Consider the following 24,235-nt stretch of genomic DNA (forward strand, 5'->3'; position numbering starts at 1 on the left):
ATGCGGGTCTGGCGTCTCCTCCGTGATCGATCCCCTCTTCCTGGTAGCGCTGCGTAAGCTTGGTCTGTTGATGTTTAAACCAGGGGTTCTGGTTCTCAAGCGAGGCTCAGAGTGCGCTTTTCCGGCGGCCTTTCCGAATCTTCCTGTGAAACCGCCAGAAAACCAGAGGAGACTTCTGCTCGATAGCAGGACACAGGCCTAGAGGGACCCCCCTGGTGACCAATGGTATGTGTCTTCGGGGTCGACCTGTGAGAAGCCTTAGGAGGCAAACAGGTAGAGTGCAGCCCTCAACGGCATTCCTGAACCTGGCTCACAGGGGTACCATCAAAACGCTAAGTTTTTTCAGGTCAGTGAAAAAAATAAATGTCTTGCTGTGGGGAAACACAATCAAACTGAGGAGCAAGGGGAATGGTGGGGCCTTTTAACAGCTGTGAATTGGATTGTGTTTCCAATAGGGAGGAGCATAACATCTCTCATAAGTTTGCCGTCCTGGAAGGTGAGCGGAGAAAAGCGTATTTTGATTGGTTTGCGCAAAAGTTATTGCATATTTTTTTTTACTAGTAATGGCGGCAATCCGCTTTTTTTAGCGGGACTGCGACATTGCAGCGGACAGATCGGACCCCTGACATTTTTGGGGGGACCAGTGACATTACTACAGTAATCAGTGCTAAAAATATGCACTGTTACTGTAATAATGACACTGGCAGGGAAGGGGTTAACCTAGGGGTGATTAAAGGGTTGTGAGCCTAGGGGAGTGTTTTCTAACTGCAGGGGGAGGGACCTGTGAAGTGATCATATAGGATCACAGGGGCTCTGCGATCATTTCAGAGCGAACAATGGTCAGCTGTGTTTACAACAGCTGACCGTCCTACTCTATCAGCATGGAGCGATCACAGGTGCCCGGCAGCAATCGGTGCCGCCGGTCCCGTGGATCAGCATCCCTGGTGCCTAGTTGGGCCCCCAGGAGCGCTCCCACGGATGGCCATATAGCTACAGGATTTGCTCAGCTGAGCCAGCCTGCCGCAGTATATATAGGGCAGGCAGTCGGCAAGTGGTTAAACACAAAAGGGTTTGAGATACAGCATGTCCTCCAGCGAAATTGGAAAATACTGCAACAGGATCTGGTCCTGGGTAAGAGTTTACCATCTAAACCAGAGATTGTGTTCAGAAAACCAAGAGACCTTAGAAGCAAAATAGCACCAAGCAGGGTCCGTTCACTCAGGAACAACGAGGGTGGTTCGTGCCCATGGGCCGCACTTTTCAATTAAAACGGAAGTTACAAATGCAGTGCGAAAAATTGTGGGACCTATCCCTTTATGTGGCATAGGAAGGACATATTGGGGAGTGATGGTCGCACTTTCAGGATTAAGCAATTTATCAACTTAAGCACCACCTATGTCATATATGGCCTTGTCTGCCCATGTGGCCTTTTATATGCGAGGCGTACAATACACCCCTTAAGAGTTATATTTGGGGAACACAAATGCAGTATACTAAGCAAGTATGATAAGGAGAAAGTCAGGGAAAGAATTGCTCGGTGCTTCTGGACTTTAGACAGTGCCACAATGGGGACCCTACTGGCCTCAGAGTCTTTGGCATTGAGGCCATAAGCGGGGACCAGGACTTTGGTAGAAGATTTCAGAAGCTATGCAAGAGAGAATCCTACTGGATCTTCACGCTAGGGTCCTTGACCCCCGGAGGGCTTCGATGAGGACTTTGAGGTCCATTCAATAATGGCCTTTCCGCTCTAAGTACATTTTGCATCTCCATGCATTTGTCTATGTGGAGTTAGGGGTAGTTGGTCTGGAGAAACAGGTTCCCTACCCCTGTTCTTTTTTGTCTTATTTTGCATATTTCTACATTCATGGAAGCCCAAATAGAGGTTGGAGTCCTGCTGATTTGTCCCTTGTACATGTGGGTCATGGGGAGGAGCCTATATAAAAATAGCCACTTCCGTTGTGCTTTTATCTATATATATGTCTGTGTGTGTGTGTGTTTATTTATACATACAGTATCTCACAAAAGTGAGTACACCCCTCATATTTTTGTAAATATTTTATAATATCTTTTCATGTGGAGAAGAAATTACACTTTGCTACAATGTACAGTAGTGAGTTTACAGCTTGTATAACAGTGTAGATGTGCTGTCCCCCCAAAATAACTCAACAGCCAATAATGTCTATACTGCTGGCACCCCTAAATTTAAAATGTCCAAATTGGGCCAAATTAGCCATTTTTCCTCCCCAGTGTCATGTGACTCGTTGGTGTTACAAGGTCTCGGGTGTGAGTGGGAACAGGTTTCACTCAGAACAGGCCTCGCCATGGTTGACCAAAGAAGTTGAGTGCACGTACTCAGCGTCATATCCAGAGGTTGTTTTTGGAAAATAGACATATGAATGCTGCCAGCATTGCTGCAGAGGTTGAAGGGGTGGAGGGTCAGCCTGTCAGTGCTCAGATCATGCCGCACACTGCATCAAATTGGTCTACATGGCTGTCGTCCCAGAAGGAAGCCTTGTCTAAAGATGATGCACAAGAAAGCTTGCCATTTGCTGAAGACAAGCAGACTAAGGGCATGGATTACTGGAACCATGTCTTGTGGTCTGATGAGACCAAGATAAACTTATTTGGTTCAGATGGTGTCAAGCGTGTGTGGCGAGAACCAGATGAGGCGTGCAAAGACAAGTGTGTCTTGCCTACAGACAAGCATGGTGGTGGGAGTGTCATGGTCTGGGGCTGCATGAGTGCTGCCGGCACTGGGGAGCTACAGTTCATTGAGGAAACCATGAATTTACTGTGACATACTGAAGCAGAGCATGGTCCCCTCTCTTTGGAGACTGGGCTGCAGGGCAGTATTCCAACATAACGACCCCAAAAATACACCTCCAAGACGACCACCGCCTTGCTAAAGAAGCTGAGAGTAAAGGTGATGGACTGGCCAAGTATGTCTCCAGACCTAAACCCTATTGAGCATCTCTGGGGCATCCTCAAATGGAAGGTGGAGGCGCGCAAGGTCTCTAACATCCACCAGCTCTGTGATGCTGTCATGGAGGAGTGGAAGAGGACTCCAGTGGCAACCTGTGAAGCTCTGGTAAATTCAATGCCCAAGAGGGTTAAGGCAGTGCTGGAAAACAATGGTGGCCACACAAAATATTGACACTTTAACTTAGGTGTGTACTCTCTTTTGTTGCCAGCGGTTTAGACATTCATGACTGTGTGTGTTGAGTTATTTTGAGCAGACAGCAAATTTACACTGTTATACAAGCTGTACACTCACTACTTTACATTGTAGCAAAGTTTCATTTCTTCAGTGTTGTCACATGAAAAGGTATATTTACAAAAATGTGAGGGGTGTACTCACGTTTGTGAGATACTGTGTATGTGTGTATATATACGTGTGTGTACACACATGTATGAGATCTGAATATCTATACGTTTGTGCCTTTGTTTTTAGGAGTATTTGCAGTTCTTATGAGGGCCTTTAATATATGCTGTGTTGATAGGGGAATGGGGTGTCGAAACAGACACATGTGCTATCCCCTAGTTTGATGGATACAATTGGTGTCCCCCTTTCTCCCCCCCCCCCATTTCATTACTCCTGGCATGTAAGGTACTGTCACTCCTTTATGTGGAGCGATCGGTTTGGGCTGTAAGACAGCTGTGGTGGGAGGAGAGGTCTTCTCTGCTTATTAATTAACCACTTGCCTACTAGGCCTATTTTTGACTCTTGGTGTTTACAAGCTAAAATCAGTTGTTTTTGCTAGAAAACTACTTAGAACCCCCAAACATTATATATATTTTTTTAGCAGAGACCCTAGAGAATAAAATGGAGATTATTGTAATATTTTTTATCACACCGTATTTGCGCAGCGGTCTTCCAAACGCAATTTTTTTGGAAAAAAAACAATTTTTGAATTAAAAAATAAGAATCCAGTAAAGTTAGCCCAATTTTTTTCCATATTGTGAAAGATAATGTTACGCCGAGTAAATAGATACCCAACATGTCATGCTTCAAAATTGCGCACGCTCACGGAATGGCGACGAACTTTGGTACTTAGAAATCCCCATAGGCGACACTTTAAAAATTTCTACAGGTTGCCATCTTAGAGTTACAGAGGAGGTCTAGGGCTCAAATTATTGCTCTCGCTCTAACAATCGCGGCGATACCTCACATGTGTGGTTTGAACACCGTTTACATATGTGGGCGGGGTTTCCGTGTGCTTTCGCTTCTGCACGCGAGCTAACGGGGACAGGGCGCTTTAATTTTTTTTTACTATTTATTATTTTTTATTTTTACACCGTTTTAAAAAAAAAAAAAAAAAAAAAATTGATCATTTTTATTTCTAATACAAGGAATGTAAACATTCCTTGTAATAGAAATAAGCATGACAGGACCTTTTTTTTGTGAGATGTGGGGTCAAAAAGTCCTCAGATCTCACAACTACACTAATAAAGATAGAAAGGAAAAAAAAAAAAACAAGACAAAAAAAAGGGGACCTTTAAGCCGGTTGCTCGGCAACGACGTTTGCCGTCGCTCCGGTCCTCCAAGACAATAGAGTCGAGTGAGGGCAAGCTTGCCCTCACTCGACATCCTGTCTGTGAGGATCCGATCGTTTTCCCCGCTGCCGGCAGGTCCGGTAAGCGGGGAAAAGGACCGGGACGCGGCGGGAGGCACCCCTTCCGCCATCCCGGAGGGTGATCTCGCGGCGAATCCGGCGCTGGGACCACCCTTATCGGAAAGCCCATCGCCTGCAGTTTAAAAAAATACCAGGGTTATGGCAGCTATCTGCTGCCATAACACCGGTATTTAGCTTTAAACTCAGGACGTATATGTACTATGGGCCGGTATTGAGGTGGTTAAGCTGCCACTTCCACGTTCCGGTGTGGAACACATCGCCAGAGCGCACTTTCGGACTTGGCCAGAGCAGGGTTGACCTCTGGCGAGGTCCAGAAGTGACGTCATTGGAAGGCAAGACGCAGCCAACGTTTCTTGGTTCGACATTCGCGTGCGTTCCAGCCAGCTGGGCAATCGTAGCTGGCTGAGATTTCAGGGACATCTTACTGTGCACTACAGGTGCCCACTCTTTGGACTGGACAGTGTTAACACCTTCCCGGTCAGGCCCACTACCACCTAGCAAGGGTATGTCACACTACTTCTGGGGGACACCTTTATTTATTATTCATTGGTCCTCCAAGCACTAATCATCACTGAGGTCTTCACATAGTTTTAAATATTATGAATGTCTTACATTGGAGTATGCCATGTATTCAGAAGTCAAGTGGCTAAATCATTCATGTAGCAATGTATGTGCATACATATATGTACTTATGTTATGTAATTTTATTTGGCTTGTATATTGGCCTTAATTGGTTGAGCTAGATGGACTTGTGTCTTTTTTCAACCTAACTATGTATACATTCACTGAGTGGAGATAGAGGAGAGTCGTCTGGCAACCTAATGGTGTACACCCCTTGGGGGCAGGTCAGGGGCTGGACCACACCTCTGCATCCTGTCAGTGTAAAGGTATAAGTTGAAGAGCAAACACACAATTGAGTTGGCTCAGAAGAGGTGGTAGGCCCTTGAAACGCGTCAGCCAGTTTCTGTGGACGTTTTCATCTGTGATGTGATACTGTGGACACAACAGACATTTTAATTTGATATGCCTGTATCAAGCGTTTCTTTGATTAAATAATAATCTTTTTTTATCAAGGATAATGCACTAGGCTGGTGTGCCCTCCATTTGTTTCTAGTTATTCAGAATTCCCCAGTCTTATGAGGACAGCAAGGAGGTATTTATTTGAATCAGCCTGGACAGAGAACCTCGAGTAAAATCCTTTTTTTGGGGCCTACAGGAGAATTGCGTGGTGTTTCTGTTGAAGTATGTGCATTCACCTTTGCACGCGAGTACGGGGCAGATTTGTTTTTTTATTTATTGGTGGGACACTGACAGATGTTTTTGTGCACTTGTACATTATGACAGATTTTGATCGCCCATGGGCAGAAACTGACAGATGTTGATGGGACACGTACACCGACAGATGTTTTTTGCACTGGTACAGATGTTCAATGGACACTTGGACAGATGTTGATGGTACATTGGTGCTTGGTGTACTGTGTGGGGATAGCTGCAGTCTGTGTGATCTGTGACAGTTCTCTGTGTAAAGTTATTCGTTACACGGAAAATTGTAAGCATAAGCTGCAGAATCCCACCCCCTCAAGCATAGTGGATAGAGCAGACACCACTCTATGATGGCTGTATTTGGACAAGTGATCGGGAGAGCCAATCACAGCACCCATATCCCAATTTTTGATGGGCTGTATCAGAAGATCACAGCCTTCACAGGATGGGGCTGCACACAGGCACCCGTTCTGAGGGAGGCACGGAAAGCTCTCACCGGACCATGTATATTGGCTGGGTGGGAAGCAGTTAAACATGAATGGATCTCCGTAACTTAAATGTGGAAAAAGGGATATTCTATCAAGAACAGTGAGACACACATTTTGGACAGAAAGTACAACTGACTTGCAGGAGGCCATCAATGTCAAACCGGAACTATCGCTAAATAGGGAGTCAGGCCTTTAATACCATCTGTCTTCCACATAAAATTCCATTTTAACATCACCACCTCCTTTTTTGCAAACATTTACCACACCATAGGATTGGATTCTGTTATAACAGGGTGGCTCCACAACATTTTGATTCCCCATCTTATTCTTGGTCATCTGCCTTGATACACTTCATAGCGAATGAATTAAGGTGACTTATCAGTATGTAGAACAATAAGGGGGTATATGTTCTTGACACTCATTAGATCTGAAGCATGAGCTTGGATAAGCTTTAAAACATCTACAACACAGGTGTCAAACTAGCGGCCCTCCAGCTGTGGCAGAACTACAAGTCCCATAAGGCATTGCAAGGCTGACAATTACAGACATGACTCCCAAAAGCAGAGACATGATGGGACTTGTAATTCTGCAACAGCTGGAGGGTCGCCAGTTTGCCATCCCTGAACAACATTACAGAACAGGCCCAGATGAATGACCAACTACTACTAGCTGAAATCACACAAACATCTGTTAAATGCTAGTTTTAGTTTAATTTGGAGTGCCTAGTAATAGGGTCACTGCTTCTAGGAGCCCAAATAGTCGAGTTACAATTACTACTTCGAGGAGGGGGGGTCTTAACATTATAGATACGAGTTTGAAACTTGTAATTACTATTTATCGATCCCCATGTAAACACACAAGCCCTCTTAAGCCCAGTCCAAACTCTTAAGAAAATTGGACAGACAGAAGAACAATCGTCTAGTTTTCCTTGATGTTTCACAGCAGGTCGAAACTGAGGATGGTAATAAGTGTGTGAAAGTTCTTGAATGACAAAGGCTTTTTTTTGTTGTTGTTTATGGTTTCTGATCATGCGCAGTCTTCCATATCTGATTTTTCCCGTACAGTATTACATATTACACATTACTTAAAAATTGTTAGTTCTGTTTTCCTACATGAAAAAGTTTGAAGTTTGTCCCTTCAGAAATTTCTGTTTGGAAAGTCTGAATCGGATGTCAAAAGTTGTGTACACACTAAACAAAAATTGAACGATTGTCCCCCATGTGGCATTTTTCTTCAGATTTTCCCCACTGTTCCAGGAGTGTCTCAATTACTGTGTGCACTGGCCTAATTCCACCACCTCCCTACATAACCTTTTGTGTAGCTGCCGGGGGGTGGGGGTGGATGTGATGTCACGCAACACTACCCAAATTACATTTTTTTCAAACAAATAGAGACTTCTTTTGGTGTTATTTAATCACCACTGGGGTTTTTATTTGTTGCTGAACAAACAAAAAAAAGATGGAAATTTTGAAAAAGAAAAAAAAAGAAAAAAGTTTTTATCGGTCGTTATAAAATTTTGCAAACAGGTAATTTTTCTCCTTTATTGATGGGCCCTTATAGGCTGCACTGGTGGGCACTAATAAGGCGACACTGGTGGGTGGCACCGATGGGCAGCACTGAAAGGCACTAACAGGTGGCACTGATGATGGGGCACAGGTGGGCACAGATGCTCCTCCTCTTCAGGACTGATGTCCTTCGGACAGCAGCCGGCGATTGGCTTTATTTTCTCCTCCCACTGACAGCGTGGGGGGGGGGGGAGGGGAATCGCTGGCTGCTGTTTACGTCATGTGATCAGCTGTCATTGGCTGACAGCTGATCATGTGGTAAGGAGCCGGCCCCTTACTCTGATCTGTCATCAGCCGAGTCTCATGGACTCGCTGATCACAGAGGGAGAGTGCAGGCAGCTCATGCACGGGACAACGTACATGGACGCCCTCCCGGCAGCTAAGGTCCACGCTGTAGCTGTCTTTCGCCTATAGCATGGACAGGAAGAAGTTTAAATATTCCACTGGAATGACTGAACTTCATTCAAGACAGCTGAAGACTGACACCCAGAAGAAGCCAGACAGAAAAGTGGCATTGCTGGAGTGGAGGTATTACGGACTTTAATTCTGCTTTAAAGAATATGTTCACCTTTTGTAACATAAGACAAAAGGAAAACACTGCGCTAATGAGGGAAGCAGTTAGCATTTGGAAAAAATACAAGCTTCCAATAACAAATCGAATACAAATAGTGCAGCGCTAAAACAAAATACATAGGAAGGATAAGATAACAAATGTATAAATATCAATTAAAAAAGTTCATCATATACATAAATGACAGTCCAAAAAAACAGCACTCTCAGAAGAAGCAGCCAAAAGATCATGCTAGGAGATAGGGGGTGACTGAAAAGATGGATGAGCATACTTCACACCCCAGGTGATACAGAGATCTCCTTACCAAAATGAAAAGACCACCAGATCATAAGCGGACAAACAGGCATCTCATCCCATTCAGGGGAAGAAAACTGATTAAGAACTCCAAATCCATTCCCAAATCATAAAAAAGGCCTTTCTGTGGGTGGAGCAGCGTGTGTGTGGACGTGTGCAGACGTTTGTCCTGTTTCTGGGGATTTTTATGCTTTGGGAATGGATTTGGAGTCAATCAGTTTTCTTCCCCTGAATGGGATGAGATGCCTGCTTGACCGCTTATAATCTGGTGGTCTTTTCATTTTGGTAGGGAGATCTCTGTATCACCTGGGGTGTGAAGTATTCTCGTCCATCTTTTCAGTCACCCCTCTCTCCTTGCATGATCTTTTGGCTGCTTCTTCTGGGAGTGCAGTTTTTTTTGGACTGTCATTTATGTATATGATTAACTTTTTTAAAAAGTTATCTCATCCTTCCTATGTATTTTGTTTTCGCGCTGCACCTTTTGTAACATGTTCTACCTATTTTCAGGATGTAACATGTTACATATGCACCGGCCAAACCCCCCCCCCCTTCTCTGGTTTTTAAAGCGAACAAGGGATCTTCTCCCCCGTTTGGTCACAATCCAAAAAAAATGCTGCCATGCGGTGCTCCGTCTGCCCAGCCACATCATTCATTCAGTGTTCTGTGAAAAATACAAGTCCCTACAGACTTTGTGGCTGTCTGCTTGTAGTTCTCAGCCAACTACCGGTGTGCAGTTGAGCTCTCTAGGTAGTTTATTGAGCTTCCTTGTCAGAGTGTAACAGCTTGCCCATATCGGAGGTACAGGAAGACAGCTACACAGACAATCTACAGCAGTGGTCCTCAACTCCGGTCCTCAGGGCCCACTAACAGGCCAGATTTTAAGTATTACCTTGGGGAGATGCAGACTAGAGTACTGCAATCACTGAGCAGCAAATTATATCACCTGGGATGTATTTCAGTTATCTTGCAAACCTGGCCTGTTAGTGGGCCCTGAGGACCAGGGTTGAGGACCACTGGTCTACAGGACTGTGGCATTACACCCACAGTTTTCTGATCATGGGTACAATGCTTCACAGGTCCTTAACAAAAAAATAAATGCATTTTTGTCCCTGCGATTCACAAATATGCATGTTGCTTTTGAGCATTTCTAAAGTGTTTTTTGCTGTGCTTTTCATTATTTTTTTTACCACAATATTAACGCAATTTGTGGTTTTTATTTGGAAAATTTGCTGTTAGATTTAAAAACGCAAATCAAGGTAAAAGCGCAATACTTTCATTTTGGATGCAGGTCCATTGAAGTCTATTACATGCAAAATGCTGCATTTAGCAGGAAAAAAAGTCCCTGACCCTTTCCAAAAAAGCAGAGGCACAAAAAACGCATTGATGCGAATGTGTTCCATAGGAACCCATGTTAAAAAAATTAAATGAATTTCTGCAAAGAGCAAAACGCATGAAAAAAACCCCATTAGTGTGAATCCAGTCTAAACGTGAACTTGTCTTTTAAATGTTGAACTTTAATTTAAACACAAAAATGTTCTAACAGGTAAGTTTGTACATACAGAAGATAGTACGCCTCTTCAGCATTACCCACCCTTTTGCACCGTACAATGAACTGAACACATGCAGCTCAATGTCTAATTTTTGCATATGCTAAGATAAAACTCCAACACATACAAAAATAACCTAAAGTCATTGTAAAGTCTTTTTTTTTTTTAAATAAAAATGTTAGAGTGGCCTGGATCCTCCTCTTCTTGGGTCCCCCCTTCCTGGTGAGTGTCCCCACAAGCAGCTTGCTATGGGGGGGGGGGGGGAACGACCTGGCGCCTGGGGTGCACTGCAGGAGGTGTCCTGTCCCTTTTGCTCCCCACCCCACCCACTCCCCGAGTGAACGGGCTACCGTGCCATCCGATAATTGAGGCCGCGGCTTTTCAGCCTTCTTCAGTGAGAGAACAGTGAACTGGCGCCCTCTTGTGCTGGCCGGGAGTTTGACAAGCAGTCACTAATGGCTCGGTTTCCCCTGCCTTTCTCCTTCTCAAGAGGAGATGAGAGGGAAGTTTTTGCAGGCTTCATCTCCCTGTCCACTTACCTTTGCTTAAAGGTAAGTGGACAGGGAGTGTGGTTATTTTTTAAATTGATAAAAAATAATTTTTTTTTCAATTACTATATATATATATATAAAAAAAAATAAAAATTATATATATATATATATATATATATATATATATATATATATATATATATATATATTTATTTATTTCCCCCCTCATTGCCATGCCACAGCCAAAGGCCCCTTTTTAGACGGGCTGTCTGATCAGGTCCGCCTGCCAGTTTTTCAGGCAGACCTGATCGGACCCTTCAGTCTCCTCTTTGGAGCGGTAATCTGCTGCCATCTGATCCTGTCCGCCAAAAACAGACGGATGGTGGTTCTATTTTCTATCCATCCCATGGATCGGATCAGATGGCATCGGATAAAAACAGACAGTCTGTTTCCATCCGATTGCCCTATAGAGGAGAGTGGGGTTCTAGTCATCTTTAAAGCGGAGATCCGGCCTATTTTGCAACGTGATTCCTGGAGTGCTCGCTATGCTGATCAACAATTGGGCATTTTCAATTTTTTTCGGGGGTCCCTTACCTTATTTTCAAGGCATTTTTTATTGTACTTCCTCCTTCTCCCCCCTCTGTGGCCACGGCCACCAACATCACTTCCGCCTTTGCATTGCATCCTGGGAGCTGTTTGTCATCACTCCCAGGAGGCTGCAATCAGGAAGAACTCCCAGAACACTCCCTGGTATCAGGAAGGACACAGCAGATTACACTGCAGCTTCAGATGCCCACATCCAGACAGCGTTTTTAAAAGTAAGATTTTGACTAAAATCCAATACTGTACACCTTGTAAGTATGAGAATAGCGGTTTTGTAAATGGCGATGGATTAGTATTATAGGGGTATTTTTAGGTAAAAAAAAAAGTATTTGAGGCCGGAACTCTGCTTTAAGTGTAAATATAGGAGATAATCTTTTGGAAATAAAGCTTGGTGTTTGTTAAAAAAAAAAACAAAAAAAAACTGGCTCCTAACTTTTTTAGCTGGCTCCTCGATTTCAGGCAAATTTGTCAAGCCCTGGGCTAACTTTACTGTTTTGTTTTTGAATTCATGAAAGGTTTTTTTTACAAAAACTGCGTTCGAAAAACCGCTGCGCAAATACAGTGTGACATAAAAAATTGCAACACGCCATTTTATGCAAAAGGTCTCCACTTAAGAAAAAATTATATATATAATGTTTGAGGGTTCTAAGTAATTTTTCTATCAAAGGAAAAGTATATTTTTCCATGTAGGAGTGAAGTGTCAGAATAGGCTTGGGAGGAGGCGGTTAAGATTGGAGCTACAGATGTCAGCGGCTGGCATGGAATTCCTGCATCTCCTTCTTACTAGTTTTGTTCGGTTCATGAACGAATCGTTCTTTTGAATCGATTCTTTTCAGCGAACCGGATGACTCGGTTCTTCTTCCTGAACGAGTCGGTATGTAACAGTTCAGTATTCAGTGAAGGAGAGCTGGCCTGGGCTGATGGTAATATGATCCTAGAGTGAGGAGCTCAGCTCCTCCCTCTAACCAATCAGCGTCTCCAAGGCCAGCACACCGAAGAAGTGGCCAGAAACAAGTGAGCCGTTCAGGGAGAAGAGTGGAATCATTTCACTGAGTAGTTCAGTACAGCGGTTACTGAGTCTAAAGAATCGAATCCTACGAGTCGGTCTCTGTGAACTCAGTACATTAAAAGAACCGTTCATCCCCAGCAGCACATACAGCTGTATAAATCAAAAGCAGATTTCTGTTCATGTGATCTGCATTCTGATGGGCAAACTTCACAGTTAACATTGCCAGCTATCAGATTTCTCCGTTTTTTACAGCGCATGCACAGGAATAAAAGTCTAATTTTATTACTGTGGCCGAAGTACTCACACACAGTAGTAAAATCTGATCGTTATTCCTGTGCATAATCTGTAAAAACCGGACAAATCTGATAGCTGGCAATGTTAACTGTGAAGTTTGCCCATCAGAATGCAGATCACATGAACAGAATCTGGTTTAAATGTATACAGCTGTCACCTAAAGTCCTGAACATGATAATGCTGGCTGATCTGAAAAAGTTTATTGTGTCTGACACTCACATACCATAGGCTTCAGACAGCTCTGAGGAGCCAAGAAGGAGTTAAATAAAAAAAACATCCCCAGAGAGTTGCCGAACCTATGAGTCACTCCTCTGATTCAGCTCATTTGTATAGAGTTGAGTCGGAGCTTCGGTTCACTGCTTATCAGTAGACTCAGCAAGTGAACCGAAGATTCGATTCAATGAATCGGTTCAGTGAGTGACTCGAAATGAACCGATTCACTTCAAAGAGTCGAACTTCCCATCACTACTTCTTACCTTGTCTCTGATTTGTGGAATTAGCATACTGACCCGCCTAGTGATTCCAGCCCTGCACCTCACATAGACTGTCTGTCTCCGGTAATGCCCCCTAATCATTGCACATACAGTGCGCCCCTGAACCCTCCTCGGACGGGTGAGTCTGTGTCCAGGAGAAGGAGATCTTCACCTAGGAAAGAAAGCCCGGTGTTCCGTGAAAAAACCATACCCTCAGAATAAGTCCCCAATAATAATATCCCGGAAAGGGGGCGGAGGGAGAAGAGAGCCTGCTACACGGCTCATTGTGTCTTCCTGCCTGGAACGAAGCATTAACCGCTCATATAATCTCTTAGGAGGACTTCTGTTAAAATGAATGGCCGGTTGACAAGAGACTGTAGAAAACATGACCTGCCTGGGAGGGTCACATGGAATAACACGAACCACCTCCTGGCTGGGATAAGCAGCTCCTCGCCTTTACTGAGACACAGCCAGCCACCCCGCTATAGTCGCTATCCACCACCCTACGGAACTTCCGGTCCCCTCCGGCGCTCAGTGACACGTCACTTCCGCCGCCTCTCATTGGTCTATCCAGCACTTCGTGACTGACACAAACGGAAGTTGCGTAAAGGCGACGGTCGCGCCAGCAGGAGCAGCACCGGGGGCTCTTAGACCGGAAGGGGCGGAGTTACCGGAGCACCGAGTGAGTAAAGTCAGGGGATTGGCGGTAGTGTGGTGCTGATGGGAGGACCGGGCTGGGAGGGTCTGCCATGGTAATAGTGCTGTGTGCTGTCCAGAGGCCTCATTGAGGATATGAGGTGACTGGGAGAGGGTGCTGAGGTCTGATCTATGGAGAGGAGGCTGAGCTGATAAGGCACAGCCAGGAATGAAGGAAACCTGTCATTAAATAAAATAAAAAATGGCTGCCTGCACCCCACCCTGTGCTGTACATCATATAGGGGCTGTATTCACCTCTCCTCTGGGGGCCCCAGGCTCACCGACCCCCCCTATAGTGGCATTGGCAAAGTGGTCGTGGTCCTCATCCCATTCCCAGCCACGTATATCCGCATTGTAGCCAGGTGATTGGCCGCTTGGGCTGCAGAAGCCACATTAAAGTGGTTCTAAAGTCACAATGTGTTTTTTATTATCTGATTGTATCCCTTAAAATAAAGCAAAACTGAAGTCCCATTGTAAAAGCTGAGAGGAGACGGGATTTTATTGTAAAAGAGACGCGCGGTGTCTCTTCTTCAAAAAATGCTCCTACCTGCCTGATCGCTGTCTCCTCCCGGACTGGGAACTGAGCTGCACATGCACAGCTCAGCTTCCAGTGTCAGGATGATGTCTCCCCACCCCCTGCACAGCTCAGCTTCCAGTGTCAGGATGATGTCTCCCCACCCCCTGCACAACTCAGCTTCCAGTGTCAGGATGATGTCTCCCCACCCCCTGCACAGCTCAGCTTCCAGTGTCAGGATGATGTCTCCCCACCCCCTGCACAGCTCAGCTTCCAGTGTCAGGATGATGTCTCCCCACCCCCTGCACAGCTCAGCTTCCAGTGTCAGGATGATGTCTCCCCACCCCCTGCACATGCACAGCTCAGCTTTCAGTGTCAGGATGATGTCTCCCCACCCCCTGCACATGCACATCTTCCAGTGTCAGGATGATGTCTCCCCACCCCCTGCACATGCACAGCCCAGCTTCCAGTGTCAGGATGATGTCTCCCCACCCCCTGCACATGCACAGCTCAGCTTCCAGTGTCAGGATGATGTCTCCCCACCCCCTGCACATGCACAGCTCAGCTTTCAGTGTCAGGATGATGTCTCCCCACCCCCTGCACATGCACATCTTCCAGTGTCAGGATGATGTCTCCCCACCCCCTGCACATGCACAGCCCAGCTTCCAGTGTCAGGATGATGTCTCCCCACCCCCTGCACATGCACAGCTCAGCTTCCAGTGTCAGGATGATGTCTCCCCACCCCCTGCACAGCTCAGCTTTCAGTGTCAGGATGATGTCTCCCCACCCCCTGCACAGCTCAGCTTCCAGTGTCAGGATGATGTCTCCCCACCCCCTGCACATGTACAGCTCAGCTTCCAGTGTCAGGATGATGTCTCCCCACCCCCTGCACAGCTCAGCTTCCAGTGTCAGGATGATGTCTCCCCACCCCCGGCACAGCTCAGCTTCCAGTGTCAGGATGATGTCTCCCCACCCCCGGCACATCTCAGCTTCCAGTGTCAGGATGATGTCTCCCCACCCCCTGCACATGCACAGCTTCCAGTGTCAGGATGATGTCTCCCCACCCCCTGCACATGCACAGCTTCCAGTGTCAGGATGATGTCTCCCCACCCCCTGCACATGCACATCCCAGGTTCCAGTGTCAGGATGATGTCTCCCCTGCACATGCACAGCTCAGCTTCCAGTGTAAGGATAATGGCCCCCTGCACATGCACAGCTCAGCTTCCAGTGTCAGGATGATGTCTCCTGATGATGTCTTTGTCTCCACACCCCCTGCACAGCTCAGCTTCCAGCGTCAGGATGATGGCCCCCTGCACATGCACAGCTCAGCTTCCAGTGTCAGGATGATGTCTCCCCACCCCCTGCACATGCACAACTCAGCTTCCAGTGTCAGGATGATGTCTCCCCACCCCCTGCACATGCACAGCTCAGCTTCCAGTGTCAGGATACAAGGTTAAACAAAAACTGGCGCACAACGGGGAAAGAGGAGTACTGGAGACCTCGCAAGTTTCAATAATTGGGCAGGGGGTCAAACAAAAGGATGAAAATTCAAAAAAAAAATCCTCAACAGGATAGTTCATAATCTAGAGGTCCATAAATATATGAAATCCCAGAAACACACTCCGTAGGCAGCTCTTGTGACAAGTAGAAGATGCTTGGAGCCAACTGAAAGGAGAACACAGGCGCCACTCTAAGTGCAGAATGTTGAGATTTATTAAAAGAACCAAAAGAAAGGTACTCACAAAGGGAGCAGTATAAAAAGCATCATGTATGTGAATGATCGCTCCGGTGTTTTGATCAGGATGGCTTGAGCGGTCACGGTATGCAGGCTGTAATCATCAACATACATAATAATGCTTTTTATACTGCTCCCTTTGTGAGTACCTTTCTTTTGGTTCTTTTAATAAATCTCAACATTCTGCACTTAGAGTGGCGCCTGTGTTCTCCTTCCAGTGTTAGGATGATGGCCCCCTGCACATGCACAGCGGCAGCTTCCAGTGTCAGGATGATGGCCCCCTGCACATGCTCAGCTCAGCTCAGCTTCCAGTGTCAGGAGGATGGCCCCCTGCACATGCACAGCTCAGCTTCCAGTGTCAGGATGATGTCTCCCCACCCCCGCACATGCACAGCTCAGCTTCCAGTGTCAGGATGATGACCCCCCTGCACATGCACAGCTCAGCTTCCAGTGTCAGGCTGATGCCCCCCTGCACATGCACAGCTCAGCTTCCAGTGTCAGGATGATGGCCCCCTGTGCATGCACATCCCAGCTTCCAGTGTCAGGAGGATGGCCCCCTGCACATGCACAGCTCAGCTTCCAGCGTCAGACTGATGGCCCCCTGCACATGCACAGCTCAGCTTCCAGCGTCAGGCTGATGGCCCCCTGCACATGCACAGCTCAGCTTCCAGCGTCAGGCTGATGGCCCCCTGCACATGCACAGCTCAGCTTCCAGTGTCAGGCTGATGGCCCCCTGCACATGCACAGCTCAGCTTCCAGTGTCAGGATGATGGCCCCCTGCACATGCACAGCTCAGCTTCCAGTGTCAGGATGATGGCCCCCTGCACATGCACAGCTCAGTTTTCAGTGTCAGGAGGATGGCCCCCTGCGCATGCACAGCTCAACTTCCAGTGTCAGGATGATGACCCCCTGTGCATGCACATCCCAGGTTCCAGTGTGTTATATTCTCCGTGTTGTGAGAGACACAGGACTCTGATCTGGAACAACGGATGTTTATTCAGTACTCACTGTACACTCCAACATGCATTACAGGACAGCTCGGGATATCAATGCATCTCTTACATGTCTCTAAGATGGCCACTCTGCCCCTTGACCCCTGTCATCACTCCTGGGTGGAGCCAGCCTTAAAGTAAAAGTACATGTGAAACCTTTCAGGTATAACACCTTCCATCCATCCCTAAAAAAAAAAAAAACAACAACAAAAACAAAAAAAAGAAACACAACAAAACGAGAACAGGCATAAAACAGGAACTAATAATTGTCCCATACAGTCCTCCAACTCAGGAGATTTACATGGCTTCTTCCGCGTACGGATGTGAGAACAACTTCCAGGGACGCTACGGGGAGAACATGGCAGCGGATCACTTTCGGCGGGCCCGTCGAAAGTCTCGTAACCCGTCTTGCAGCTGAAACCGGTCAGGAGGGCGACAGCGTAGTTGAGGACGGGCACTCAGGGCCTCGGGGCCGGAGGAAGCAGGGCTGGCTGGAATGGACACCGGCGGGGCCAAGAGGGGATCCCCTAGCTCAGAGGGTGAACAGACCTCTGGACCAGGGCTGAAGGGCTCTGTTGGAGCTGAGTTCAAAAGTTCAGAGTCCCCCAAGCATCAGTCTCAATGCCTCCTGATCCGGTAGGAGCAGATCCTTGAGACACTGGAGGTGCAGCCGATGTCAGGGATTCGGGCAGCTGAGAACGAGGACGCAATTGGTCAGCATGCCGTCTGCAAATGGAACCATCTTCCAGGCAGACCATATACATTTTGGGTCCCAAAGGCTCTGCAACGATAGCAGGAAGCCAACGAGTGTTGGAAGCGTCATAAGATCGAGCCCATACCTTTTGCTGGGCTGTAAACCCGGGGAATCTCGTCGTATTCGACCCTCTTGTCTTGGGACTGCTGTACATGTTCCTGGAGGGCGGAGCATGTCCAAAACAGTCCATGGCTGCCGACCCAAAAGAAGTTCAGCTGGAGTTTTCCCAGTGGTTGCATGTGGTGTGTTTCTGTAAGCAGAAAGGAAGGAGTCCAGCTGCTGGGGTGACAGGGACTGTTGTTTACTTGTAGCCACAGTAGCTTTGAAATAGCGTTTGAAGGTCTGTACAAACCTTTCTGCTTGACCATTTTTAGCCGGGTAGTAAGGTGCGGTCAACTTGTGTTTGATGTTGTGGGCAGTCAGGAAACTCTGAAACTCCTGGCTTGTGAATTGTGCACCGTTGTCTGTGACAATTTCTCTGGGGTATCCAAACGTAGCAGCGAGATGTAACAGTATGGAAATCGTCGCCTTAGTCATCGGCTGGGTAACAGGAATGACCTCAGGCCACTTTGAATGGGCATCAATTATGATCAAAAAGGTGTGTCCTCTGATCGGGCCTGCAAAGTCCAAGTATAGGCGAAACCAGGGAACCGTGGGCCAAGTCCAGGGCTGGACGCACCCTCGAGGAGGGTCTCTTGCAGTTTGTGCACATCCAGCACACGCATTCACATATGTCGTGATATCTGAGTCTAGGTTCGGCCACCACACATAGCCTCGGGCCTTTTGTTTCATACGTGTGCCCCCGGGATGACCAGTATGTAGCAAGTCCAGAATGTGTCTCCGGAGGGTCTGTGGAACGATCACTCGGTCTCCCCATAAAACACAGTTGCCAGCCACAGTTAATTCCAGATGCCTACAGAAGTAAGGTTCATAATCCTGTGTGACAGTTGTAGGCCAACCGTACCGTACCCAGGAGAGTATGGTCTTAAGGAAGGTATCCTTGGCTGTATGGGCTGCTACCTCCCCAGAAGACAGAAAGGACAGGCTGGTGTAACGACAACTCTTGACTGGTGGAGAAGAGTCTGTTAATGTCCTTGTCAGACGGGACATGGCGTCCGCATTGGCATCATGGCTGCGATACTAGATTTTGTAGCTATATGCTCCAAAGAATAGGGCATAGCGTCGAAGACGGGCCGCAGTCATCTGGGAGATGCCTTTGTCAGGGCTAAAGATCTGAAGGAGTGGTTTATGATCAGTCAGTATGGTGAATTCCCTACCATACAGGTAAAGATGAAACTTCTTAATTGCCCATATGAGCGCTAGAGCCTCTTTTTCAATGTGAGAGTAATTGCTTTCTGCTTTTGTCAAGGACCTGGAGGCGAATGCCACAGGTTTCTCTGACCCATCTGGTAAAATGTGAGATAGTACAGCCCCTAGACCATAGGGTGAGGCATCACAAGCCAAGGTGAGAGGCCTTTTGAGGTCATAGTGTACGAGCATGCATGACACCAACAGCTTTCGCTCAGAAACTTCAAAAGCATGTTGGCATGCAGCCAACCAGTTCCATCTGGAGTGTTTCTCCAAAAGCTTGTTCAAGGGAAACAAAATTGTGCTAGATCTGGCAGGAATTTGTGGTAATAGTTCAGCAAGCCCAGGTATGATCGCAGCTGTTGGACGTTGGTTGGGGCTGGAGCTTTTACTAAAGCATCAACTTTGGCTTCCGTGGTGTGTATACCCACTGCATCCACAAGGTGGCCACAAAACTCCATTTTAGGTACCATGAATTGGCATTTCGATAAGTTCACTTTTAGACCCTGCTCTTGGAGTCTCGTCAACACAAGCTCCATGTTCCGCTTGTGTTCCTGGTCTGTCAGGCCCGTGATGAGCATGTCATCTAACAGGCACTGTGTGAAAGGAATGTCTGCCAAAATCTCATCCATTTTGCGTTGCCAAATGGCTGGGGCGGAGGCTACACCAAACACCATCCGATTGTATTCATACAGTCCCTTGTGAGTGTTGATGGTTAGAAACTTGTGGGACGAAGGGTGGACCTCAAACTGTAAATAAGCTTGGTGAACGTTTGACCTCCTGCAAGAGAGGCAAAAATGTCATCTACTCTGGGTAGGGGATACTGGTCTATCTCCAGTTGAGAATTTAGTGCCATACGGAAATCGCCACAAATGCGTAAGTCCCCATTCGCTTTCTTTACTGGTACAACTGGTGATGCCCTCTCGCTGTGCTCTACCTTTGAGATGACACCTTGCTCCTCCAGCCGGCTTAGTTCAGCTTCCACACCTGCTCGGAGTGCGAAGGTACCGTCCGAGCTTTGAAGAACCTAGGCTGGGCGTTGGGTTTCAGCCTGAGTCTCACACAGTCATGCTTTATTTTCCCCAAATGGTTATCAAAGACTTGTGGGAATCGCTGTTTCAGGGATTGCACCCATCCCTCTTTATCTCCTGATGGGATGGTCACGGTGTTGCAGGGGTTTATTGCGATGTCTGGCATGCCAAAGTGAGCAATCCAGTCTCTCCCAAAGAGAGGGAGTCCCCCATGTTCTAGGATATATAATGGCATTCTCTTTGTCTGACACTTGTAGGATACCTGTGCTTTCACGTACCCCAGTGGGTGGAGTATCTGCTTTGAGTATGTCTGCAGTTTTATTGGTGTTGGACGGACAGTTGTTCGGATCAGAAGTTTTCTCCATTGTTTCTAGGTGATAACTGAAACTGCTGCTCCTGTGTCTACATCAGTGTTTCTCAACTCCGGTCCTCAGGGCACACTAACAGGCCAGAATTTAAGTATTACCTTGGGGAGATGCAGACTAGAATACTGCAATCACTGAGCAGCAAATGATATCACCTGGGACCTGGCCTGTTAGTGTGCCCTGAGGACCGGAGTTGAGAAACACTGGTCTACATCCATCTTGAGTTTCTTTCCTTCCACGGTTACCTCTAAAGTCATTGCTAAGGGTGCTGAATGCATATGATGTATGTCCAATCTGTGGAGCACTTCCTCATCCTCTGATTCAGATGACGATGTATATCTTCCCACCATATATGCCTTTGTTCTGGGGTTCAGAGGTTGTTTATTTCGCACCTTCTTTCTACAGCAGACTAGTTTCAGATGGCCTGCCTTACCACAATTATGACAGAGCTGATGCTTAAGCCGGCAGACTTTGTGATCATGGTCTGTATTCCCACAATGGTAGCAAGCTGACTCCTGGCTTGGTGAGGGTCTATACTTCCAGTTTTGCTGCTGTTGGCTTGACTGCTGTTCTGAAAATTTCCTCTTTAACCTCTTCCCTTCTGCTCTGGGGGTTCAAAGCCTCTGTATCTTTCACAGCCATTTCCATCACTGAAGCTGTCTCAATTGCCTTTGTAAGGGTAAGGTATTTCTCTGTTAACAGTCTCTTTTGGCTAGACTCACTATTTAGTCCCATGACAAACTTATCCCTTAGTGCAGTCGGTAAGTACTCCCCAAAAGAACGGATTGAGGCTAGTCTGCGAAGGGTGAGCACGGCAGCTGTTACTGCCACTGATAGAACCAGAATCCTTCTGCAATCTCTAGTGGTTTCGGCTGGAAGTGATTCCCTAACAGTGTCAGGAGCTCTGCCAAATTCTTAGTTGCTGTTTTTTCAGGGAAAAGGAGATCCCTAAGAGTGTCATATGTCCTAGAACCAACCACTGTCAGAAATACTGCTTCTTGCCTGTCGCCTGGGATGGCATTTGCACCAAAATACTGTTCCAGTCTCTCCACCCAGGAACTCCAGGTTGTCTGTTCTCCTTCAAATTCACTTAATGTCTCGATCAATGACATTGTCCTGCTGGGCTCTGTGGGTGTTTGTATCCAGGTGACAATCCAGAGTTTTTTTCTTCTTTTCTCACACGGATAGTTCCCTTGTAAATCCCATCCTCGTCGCCACTGTTATATTCTCCGTGTTGTGAGAGACACAGGACTCTGATCTGGAACAACGGATGTTTATTCAGTACTCACTGTACACTCCAACATGCATTACAGGACAGCTCGGGATATCACTTATACATTTTTTATTAAGGGTTTGAGATAAGTCTGTACAACAAAAGTATACATTATAATCATGTAATTTAACAATGTAGGAAAAAGTAGGGTTCTTACGTAATTTTTAATACAAATATATATCACAATCTCTTATCCCAATTTATCTGCAGTACTCTACTTCTATTCCTATACAGCCAACTTGTCTTCATGATAGAGCTACACATAGTACAGGCTCTTCCCACCCCAATTTTCCTTCTTTTATACCTACATAAACAACCCTCAAAACCCCCCCCCCCCCAAAAAAAAAAAAAAACCCAGAGGGGAAGGAAAGAGGGGAAAGGGAAAAAAAAAGAAAAAGGGGGGGGGGGGGGATATTGATCCCTTCCATTTCCTGGCGGGCAAATGTTACCTCTACCCAAAGAAAAATACTCAACGCTTACATCATACTTCCATTCAATTTTTCAATCTAGTAGTGCTATACTTTCTCTCGATAAGATAAATAGATTCCATGCTCCCCACGTCTCTATATATTTTTCCCTCTTATGTTGAGCTGTCATTACTAAATCCTCCATTTTGTTTATTTCCTCTATTTTCCGAACCCAACCTGCTATTGTTGGAGATGTTTGTTTTTTCCAGTTAAGGGGTATACAGAGTCTGACCGCATTTGCAAGATGACATATTACTGATTCTCTATATTTCCTCATTGATGAGTTATTTCGTTGTAGAAGAAAAAAAGCCGGATCTTCCGGAATCTCAACTTCTGTAAACTTTTGCATGATCACTCTAACCTTTTTCCAAAAGTCCGTCAATTTGGGGCAAGACCAAAAAATATGGATTAACGTGCCCTCTTCTACCGAGCAGCACCAGCATCGATCCGAGTTATTAATCGAGATTTTGTGTAATATATATGGAGTGTAATACCACCTTGTCAAAATTTTAAAAAAATTTTCTTGATATTTAGTACATATAGAGGATTTATGGACAAGGTTGATCATACTCTGACGCTGCTCCGGTGAGAAGGCACGAGACAACTCCCTCTCCCATTTGTCAAAATAAGATAATTGATATTGCCTTTCAGGTGTATTTATCAGATCATATATTTTGGATATCACGTGATAAATATTTCCTGTATCTGAGCAGTATCTTTCAAAGGTGGTCAATTGACGATTATAATTCTGAGGGTTAGGGATTGAGCGAAGAAAATGTGATAATTGAAGTGCGTTCCAGAAGGGAAGTCTAAAAACATCCATTTCATTCATTAATGTCTCCAGAGAAGGCCATTTATCTTCCCTTAAGAAATGTACGGCTTGGAAATGACCTGTCATACTGAGAGATCTAAAAGATTGTGCCTCCATGCCTATGGGAAATTTTGGGTTCCCTAAATTGGGAGTAATGGCGAATCATATGTAGATAAAGAATTCTGGAAGCATAGTTGTGAGCAAATTTGTAACGTCGTACCAATTAACTGATGTGATTTCAACTCTGTTGGTAATTGATCGTAGCACCATAGTCCTCTATTAAGTGGAATAAGTGTATGTGCCTGCTCAATTTGTACCCAGAGCTTAGAGTCTCCATGACGACACCAATCAATTTGTCTTTGAAGGTGTGAAGCTTGAAAATATTTACGTATATCTGGTAAAGACGCTCCTCCGATCTTTTAGACAGCGTTAGTAACTGTCTTGAGAGACGGGGTTTCTTATTTGCCCAAACAAATTTGATAAATATTGAATTTATTTGTTTGAAATAATAAGCTGGGACCTTAATGCAGGGCTCGACAAACCCGGGCGCCAGGTCGCATTTGCGACTAGAATTAGCGACCTGGCGCCTGGGGTGCCCTGCAGGAGGTGTCCTGTCCCTTTTGAGCCCCCCACCTTCTCCTCGAGTGCACGGACTTCCGCGCTGTCCAAAAATTGAGGTCCCGGCTTTTCGGCCTTCTTCTGTGAGACGAGAAAGGCTAGGGGAACTGGCGCCCTCTTGTGGTGGCCGGGAGTAATGCATGTTCTTAATGCCTTTCCATCTCCTTCCAAAGAGGAAATGAGAGGGAAGTTTTTTAAGGCTTCATCTCTCTGTCCAGTTACCTTTGCTTAAAGGTAAGTGGACAGGGAGTGTGGTTATTATTATTAATTTATTTTTTAAATGTAAAAAAATAAATAATAATTTTTTCTTTTTTTTTTTTTTAATTATTAAAAAAAAAAAAAGTTTTTTTTTCCAATTCTTACTATTAAAAAAAAATTATATATATATATATATATATATATATATATATATATATATATATACTTTTTTTTTTTTTTC

General features: G+C 45.8%; 1 protein-coding gene across 1 annotated transcript in view; it reads left to right on the top strand.

Moving 5' to 3' along the window:
- Positions 1-13,781: 13,781 nt before the first annotated feature.
- Positions 13,782-24,235, top strand: part of PAFAH1B2 (platelet activating factor acetylhydrolase 1b catalytic subunit 2) — a 75,329-nt gene continuing 64,875 nt past the window's right edge. The window contains exon 1 of the mRNA XM_082274296.1: positions 13,782-13,914. The gene's annotated coding sequence lies outside the window, so the exon portion shown is untranslated. The remainder of the gene's footprint in view (positions 13,915-24,235) is intronic.

Source organism: Pelophylax lessonae, assembly GCF_965119305.1.
Source record: "Pelophylax lessonae genome assembly, chromosome: 12".
NCBI lineage: Eukaryota > Metazoa > Chordata > Amphibia > Anura > Ranidae > Pelophylax > Pelophylax lessonae.